The sequence below is a fragment of the Papaver somniferum genome, unplaced genomic scaffold (genome assembly GCF_003573695.1).
Source record: "Papaver somniferum cultivar HN1 unplaced genomic scaffold, ASM357369v1 unplaced-scaffold_123, whole genome shotgun sequence".
Lineage (NCBI taxonomy): Eukaryota > Viridiplantae > Streptophyta > Magnoliopsida > Ranunculales > Papaveraceae > Papaver > Papaver somniferum.
In genome coordinates this window covers 3,074,670-3,083,016 of record NW_020621381.1, presented here as the reverse complement: position 1 = coordinate 3,083,016, position 8,347 = coordinate 3,074,670, and positions in this window count along the sequence as shown.

Below are 8,347 nucleotides of genomic sequence, written 5' to 3'. Positions count from 1 at the left end.
TAGTTGGATCGGGCTTCGTCTTTTCCTCAGGTAAATCTTTTATCATTTTCTTTACCGAAATCAAGGGTTCTACTTCTTCTCGCCAATCTTCACCAAGTGGGGTCGCTTCTATCATGTTTTCTTCATCCGCCGATGACATGGCACAGTCATGTTGTTGACTGGAAGCTTCCTCGGGTAATTGATATAAGCGGTAAGCGTGTCCACCCTCTGATCGTGAGAAACGTTTCAATTGAGTGTTCTTTGTTTCGACTATAGCTCGTTTATTTCCCGCTGCGGGTCCCATCCTTGATGGACTGAAAACGGATTTGGCCTTTCCTTTTACTTATGCCTCTGGATGGAATTCTTCCCACTTAGGGAGGGTGATAAAACACTCTGTTTGTTCACCTTGGTCTACAGCTGGCTGTGTGTAGGAAACTGCATCTGCCATGTAGGCCTCTTCTGGACCAAACGGATTGTTCGTAGTTGGGATCCGGAATCGTCTTCCTCTGATATTGGTCTTAACACATTGATGATACGTAGATGCCACCACCTTGTGGTTCAGAAGCCATCCTCTCCCTAGTAAGACATGAAACGTGGTATCATCCTCGAGTACGTAGAAAGGCGTGTGCGCTCTGATGGGTCCAATATTCATCATCAGATATACTATTCCCATAGTCATCTGGGTTTGTCCGCCAAACCCCCTCACAGTCGTTGCGCGCATTTTGATTGACGCTCTTGGTACTCCTAAGGACTCCAATGTGTGCAATAAAATCATGTTGAGGGATGCTCCTCCATCTATAAAAACTCGCTTGAGAGGCTGCTTGTTGATATTGGTTGTGAGGTACAAGGGCCGGAGGTGCTCTCCCGGATAACATATATCTTCATCAGTAAAGGTTATAGCTCCCCGTGGCAACATATTGTACGCCTTGCCAGATGCGATGGCTGCAATAGCTTTGGATGCTTCGCGGATTTGATCCTCGCTAAAACCAAGTGAATCAAAGAATTGCTGGGATAATACTGTTTGGGAGAATTTGCTAGCGACTCCGGTCGTATCTGAGAAGGTATCCATCTCAATTTCCTCGTATGCCTCCTCTTCCTTCTCATCTTCCCATGGTCTCCAGGTTTCCTTTTTTATAGGTTCATGGGAGATCATCATGATTTGGTGCTGAGGGAGCGGATCCTTCTGAATGCTTTGCTCTCCTATTTCTAGCTCGCATCTGGCTCGCTTCCTTTGCACTATATAACATAGAGAAAAACATTCCACAGTCGGATGATGCACTCTTCTATGATAATGGCAGTACCGTTCATGCATCTTATCCGTTGCGGTTGGTTCCGTAACCACAGGTGGTAGAGTTTCTTCTTTGTTAGCTACCCATTTATCCATAAGTCCTACTATCTTCTCCCTGCTGCATGGTAGTGGTGGCGGATTTGTTCTCCCTCCGTATGTTCTTCCACCTCTCCTATTTGATTGTCCTCCTCGATAAGGGCCAAAAGCATCCGCCCCTCCTTTACCTCTATCGCCTCCTTGATCATTCGACGTCGCATTAACATAATGTAATTGCCAGATGTGTTCACTTGATCCGGAGTTCATAACATTCGTGCAGTCTGATATCCGAGCTGCAGCCTCCTCAACTTCGATAAAAGTTTGGAATTTGAAATTTGTCAAATTCAGTCGGAAGACCGTATCCATTCCTCGAATACAAATTTCCACCAAGCGCTCTTCTGGGATGTCCTCATGGCATTCAAGTGTAAAATGTCGGAAACGGGTGATGAACTTCCCAATTTCTTCTCCAACCCGCTGGGTGCATCTTCCCAAATCTATTGTTGTGACTCTCCTTTGGGCGGAATAGAATTTTTTCAGAAAGAGTTGTATCATGGCGGGTCCTGAACTGATACTTCCGGGTTTCAAGTTATCATACCAAGTAAAAACATTGTCTTTAAGTGACTTTGGAAACTCCCTCATGCAAAGGTTTTTGTCCTGAGCATGTGCGTTCATTGCTGATATCAAACGGCTTACATGCTCGCGTGTGTTTCCCTTTCCTTCATATGTCTTGAATTTTGGTGACACGTAATCTTCAGGATATGAGTACTCGACAACCTCGGTGGAGTATGGCGGCTCTAGTGAATCGTAGGCGTTGTGTTTCGTTACTCGATAGTTTGCCTCTAGATATTTGGCGATTGCATCTTCTGTCATGCTCGGATTTGTGTTCTTGGCAGCCTTAGTTTCCGCCGTGCCTTGTTCTCTCGCTCGCTTCAGTCGTCCGCGTAGCTCTTGCTGCTTTTTAATGGATGCGTCTAATTCCTCTTGTAACTCGGACATCTCTCGCTCTCTGATGTCTGTCGCGGCTTTCTCTTTAGGCGCTTCTTCTTTCCTCTGAGATCCTCCAGCTCCTTGCACAATAGGTGTAGTGACTACCGCTCGGACATGTACCTCTTCATCACTTTCTCCTTGAATGTCTTCCATAGTGGCGCGGTCCGGGTTGGGAAGTGCTCCACCCGCTGGCATCTCATGGCTCGCACCTGGGATTATCATGCTGGACTAGAGGCTAAGAACCTCCCACTGTGGTCGCAATGTTAATAGGGTAAAATGTGGGAAGGAGGAACTAGCCCTAATCACATAAAGTACTCCCAAGGTGTAGAGAGGTTTAGGAGAGATAATGGTGAATTAATGATGATCTTAAGAAGTGTACCCTCTTTTCCTTTTATAATGGCCCTCTTATGGATAAACACCCATAAGATTACCATATTACTAAACTGTTATTTCCCTCTCCTTAAGTTAATACCAAACCCTAAAGGGCCTTTCTCTTTAATCCAAATCCCAACTTCCTTAGTGTGTTCTTGTGTGTACTAGAACTTCCCATCTTAATGGGTTAGGCCTAGTCCCCAAGTCCTTTTTATTCCTAGAAGGGGGGGACCTTGATAGGTTAAGGGGAGGATATTCGTATGATTAATCATTTCCATGTATCAACATTCCCCTGCCTCCACCTTTTCTTTGAAGATATGATTTAATCTATTGTAGTCACTGGTCGGGTGATGGACAAACCCGTGGTAGCGGAAATACTTGGGATTTGCCATTTCCTCCTCGGTTGGTAGGCGCCTGATATGAGGCAGTTTGATGGCGTCATCTTGGATCCATGACTACAGGAGTTCGATTACTTCCTCGATTGGGAACGGGAAATCTAAGGTATTTTCTTCGGCTTCTTGTTGTCGCGCAGGAGCTCTGGATGCAGTCTTCCGCGGTGGAGCCGCCTGACGTGCTGGTGCCGCGCGCTTGGATTGATGTTCTGCCGCTGAAGCCTTCCTTTTTCCTCCTTCCTCTACCACGCTCACAGAGGGGCCAGTGTTATATTGCTTGTTGATGAGGCGTCTATTTCCTCGAGTTTCGCGTGTGTCTTCACCTTTGGCTGGCCTGGTTCTTTCCAACAATACTGGTGTTGTTGTGTCTGACCGTTTAGCAGCCTCATGAAGCTCAGAGAATGTCTGGAATCGCAGATTCTCTAGTAATGCGCGGTAGATGGGAACCATGCCATTGATGCAAGAATCCACCAATTGTTGTTCGGTCACGTTTGGGTTGTGAAAATCCAGCGCTTGAATTCTGAACCTTTTGACAAAATCATTTGGATGTTCATTGTTTCGTTGGAACATTCTTCCTAAATCTGAGAAGGTAATTTTCTCAGACACAAAGAAGTACTTCTTGTAGAAAGCTGTAACCATGTCACACCAGTTGGAGATGTTGTTTGGTCCAATGTTGTTGTAGCATGTGTATGCTCTTCCGATAAGTGACTTCGAAAACTCTATCAAACGGAGAACATGATTGTATTCGTTCTCGCCCAAGGATTCCAAAAATCGAGAGATATGTTCACGCGCATTACCGGTGCCGTCATACAGGGAGAATTGAGGGGAAGAGTACCCCCTCGGAAGAGGGATTCTTTGTACTTCAGGAGGGTATGGGGGTTGATGCTGATGCATGCCTGCAGAATCGTTTTTCTCTCCGTTTCGAAAGAGTCGTTCCAAATCTTCACGTGTGACGAAATTGGATGGTTGATTCCTCTCCGCTGGAGCTCCTGAACGAGTCTCTTCATCTGTAAAAGTATGCCCTGCTGAGGTATCGGCGCCAAGGGTATTGAAGGTGTTCCACATTGGCTCTAGTTGACGTGATTCCTATGGTAGTCGCTCCGTTAGTGTCTTGAGGAAAACAAGTACCTCCTTCTGAGTCAAAGCCATGTTCGTCTGAGCTCTAGCAAGAACTTCTTGTCTTTCCATCAGATCAGCAATGGTAATATAGGATCGGCTTCCTCTGGCTCCTCCAGTCTCTCACCCTGATGGTGGACTAGTAGCGGCTCTGGTGACGGTTGGAGGTGTCATACTTGAAGAAACGTTGGAGGTAGCAGCAGCGGCTCTGGCTCTGGTGATCGGAGGCGTAAAGCCTGAAGGAACACTTTCCGCGCTGATGGTGTTGGCAGGTGGCGTATTAATGCTATTGGAAGGAGCGCTAATACCGAGGATGATTTCAGCGTTAGTGCTCCCAGGGTTTTTTACTGATCCGGACCCGAGTTCTACTATCTTGAGACCGGGGTTGAAAAATGAAATTGGAAGTTGGAAATTGATATTGTAACCGAGAGATTGATCTCCCACTGTGGTCGCCAATTTTTTGAGGGCGAAAACGGTTTCTGTTGGTTTTGGTAAATTCATGTGTGTGGATGAGAAACGAGTCTGAACCCTAAATAATGTACTGCACTGGAGTACTTTTGATTCGAGAGATCAATCTGTAAAATCCTGGCCTAAACCAAGAAATGGCCGTTCCCGGCTTGCTTTGGTCACAAAATGAAGGAGAATGGTTGGTCTTAGGGAGGGAAGCAAATAAAGTGTTGAGACCAGAATCCTTGATCCTGAAGGTGTGGTTGTTTATAACTTGTAGAAAGTAGAACTGGCTAGCATAATGGAAATCTACCAGGTGATTTCTGGGTACTATGTTGTTCTCCGACCAAAACTTGTTGTCTGGTATTTATACAAGTCGTAATAAAATGTACCCTAGCCTCGTAGGAAGTGGAAATCGATTGAGTGGTGGAAGAGTGGAGTAACGTGTAACGTCAGGAATTATGCTTCCATAATGAAGGATCCGTTTACACTATTAATTCTTGCCATTACTAACCACCCCGCTTTATGACACTTTCTTGTAACGGGCGCATTGCACGCCGCACACTATAAACCGCGTGACCAATACCCTGATGAGTATCCCCCAGTTTGTGACATGTTTGATGTCTCGAGTGTTTTCGTGGAAAACATGTAGCACTTTGCTACGTGTGGCAAGTTAAAATAAAGAGGCTTGCCGTAGGAAAATAACATGTGATGCTATTAGGCTCGTCTTGGCTGGTCGCCTAAAACTTGCCACAAGTTTGTCCGTTTGGTGGAAAACTTCGATGGGTGAGATCACATCTCATGAGGAAGGGTAGCCGTTGATTATGGATACCTTGTGTTGGCGCCTGTTAATGGCACAATGGTGTATTGGTGTATGCCAGTGGCAGTGCGGCATGGTTCGTGCATGCCAGTGGCACGGTGGTGCAAGTGGCGCCTGGCGTATCCATGGCCACTAGATTCAGGCGGCTGGTCGCCCAAAACTTTCCACAAGCCTGTCATCTTGGTGGCGAACTTGGATGGCTGAGATTACATCTCATGAGGAAGGGTAGACGTTGATTATGGTTACCTTCTGTTGGCGCCTGACAGTGGCACAATGACGCCTTTAGTGCATGCCAGCGGCATTGCGGCATGGCTGGCATAGTTCGTGCATGCTAGTGGCACGGTGGAATGGATGGCATAATTTGTGCATGCCAACGGCACGATGGTGCAAGTGGCGCCTGACGTAGACATGGCAACTGAAATTTTGGCACGTTGGTGTTAGACTCAAACGTGGTGTGGCGACATCAGTTTCAATGGCCACATTGATCCCCATGTTCTGTGGAACATTGTTTGGCTCGGTTGGCGCGGTAACTTTGCCTAAATTAGGGTTTGGCATGTCGAAACCCTAATTAGCATATATGGCATGTAGCATGCGGTAGGAGGCCATGACATGGTATTTTATAAAAACAATGCCAGAGTCATGCCGGATGAGCCATAGGCAGGACACAATGTATAAACGGACAAAAGATCAAATATTTCCACGGGTGGCTATTATGTGGCGCCTTTTTTAGGGTTTCTTAAGTCTGCACGGCTTGTGGCATGTTTCGGGCCCGAGGTGGCATAGTTTTGTGCCTTTATTAGAAATTAGGGTTTCAACCACCGCCACTAGAGTATGGACGCGCCTATGCTCTAGTCTAGACAAATTGAAGTACGTTGTGAAGCTGGTCATGCACGGAGAGTGGGTTGGAAAGTTTGGCGTGTTGTGGCGGTAAGTGGCGCGTTTGGCATGTGCACTTGGCATGCCCGTTTGGCATGTGCGATTGGCATGTTCGCGTGGTTTTGGGAAGCCGACTTGGTATGGCGACCTCTTGACACAATTTCCACCTCTTTTAAAGCCGTGGAAGGTTTAGAGTAACCTGATTAGTCAATGAAAATAGGGGGCGACCAAGCACGGGCGCGGCTACCCTTTTGGTGCGCGTGGCAGGTTTAATGCGACCTGATTGGTCGATAAAGGAATAAGGGCCGGTTGAGTAGCATGGGGCGTGGCCAAGCGGCGCTGGCTAGCCTATGGCATGGCCACACTCCCTTTTATTACTGCTCCTACCCACGACTCCGTTATTTTTTTGTATTCTGATTTTGGGTAGGACCCTGCTCCTACTAATCCACAGCGGATTAATTGCTTAGTTGTTTAAGCATAGTCTCGACCAACGGGGTCTAATATACAGCGCAGGGCGCAAAAACCCTAACTTTGTAAATTAGTCAGGTTCATGAGTTTTGTGAGTTATCACAAAATTGATTGAATTCTATGTCCTGACATAAAATCCCTTATTTACAGTGCAATGCGCTATCTGACTGAGCATTTTGTGCAAGAGCCTTAATTTTGGTACTTGGAAATCCGTGCTACTCTGCTGCGAGTGAACACAAATCCGTCATGCCATACCGATATTAAGGGTTCCGCCGGGGAACATAGCACAGGAAAGGTACTCAGTGAGTCCTATATTAATAAGCAATATAGGCGAGGCGCCGAAATTTACAGAGCATCTGGGGTAGTTGCTACACGCGCCAATCTGGATAAATTTCGTGTAAACATATTGAACGTCTCAATAAGTGTGCCAGTGGAGAGGTTGACACTCATGGCTTCGCTTCCTTACAGAGAGACGTCACATCAAATGCAAGGTTTTATAATTTTAACCCTAAGCTAAAAACCACCATCAACACCCTTAATCGTGTTGTATCGGGAAAGCGACTTTTTCCTATTACAGAGGCCACGCCAGAATCCCAAGTTCTCTTAGGAAGCTGTGCTGGAAAATGCAACTGGGGACTGCTCACCATAGCTTGCTTGAAGAATACCGAGTTTGATAGCACGTTATCGATGCAGCCTCTGACTTCAACATCGTTACCATCAAGACCCTGAGAGCCGCAGGAATTTCGAAACAGGAGAATACCCACTCCCCAATCGTGGTCAAGAATTCGGAAGGGGATGCAATGAATGCGTACGATTACATTAACCTCGAAATCAATGTGGGAGATGCTCTAACACGCGGAAAATTCCACATTGTCAAAGAATGCCTAAAATATGACATGATTCTGGGACGCTCGTGGGTACATGGAAATAAAGCAAAGTTGGGAGTGTCCCCTTTGCCGGTGTCCATACCTGAAAGAATATCCAACAAGCCATCCAGTCCTGAAGATTATCGGTTGCCGTATCAACAACTTGCTAATGTAATCCCACTACCTGGAGAGAACCTGTCGACGTTCGTCCGCAGATTCCGAGGACAAATAAGTTTTATTGAACAACCTTTTCTGCAATCAGCCACTTCTCCTCTCGTCCGAACTTGGGGACTCGATCTGATCCTTAACCCGAGCGCCACTAAGAGATGTGAATGGGTTTCCGGGCCTTTGAAATGTTTTGTCAAAAATCTGGAGGATGTCCTAGCCAAGAACAATGGATCCGGAGATCAAGCAGCCACGCAGCCTCAAAACCCCTTCCAGGTCGGAGATATGGTGGTGAAAATTTCCGCCCAGCCTCCTTCGTCCAAGCCCGCGGACAAACCCTACCTAGTAGCAGAAGTCATTTCAGGAGCACTACACCTTTTTTGCGGATTAACAACGGCTGCCTGCAGTTGCAAAACGGACTTGCAACAGCATCCAGCCGTTGCGAAACATGGCGTTGCACTTTTTTTGCAACAGCTCTTAAGCCTTTATGAAATCTTTTTCGCAACGATTTTCGGTTCAGCCAACTGTTTTTTTG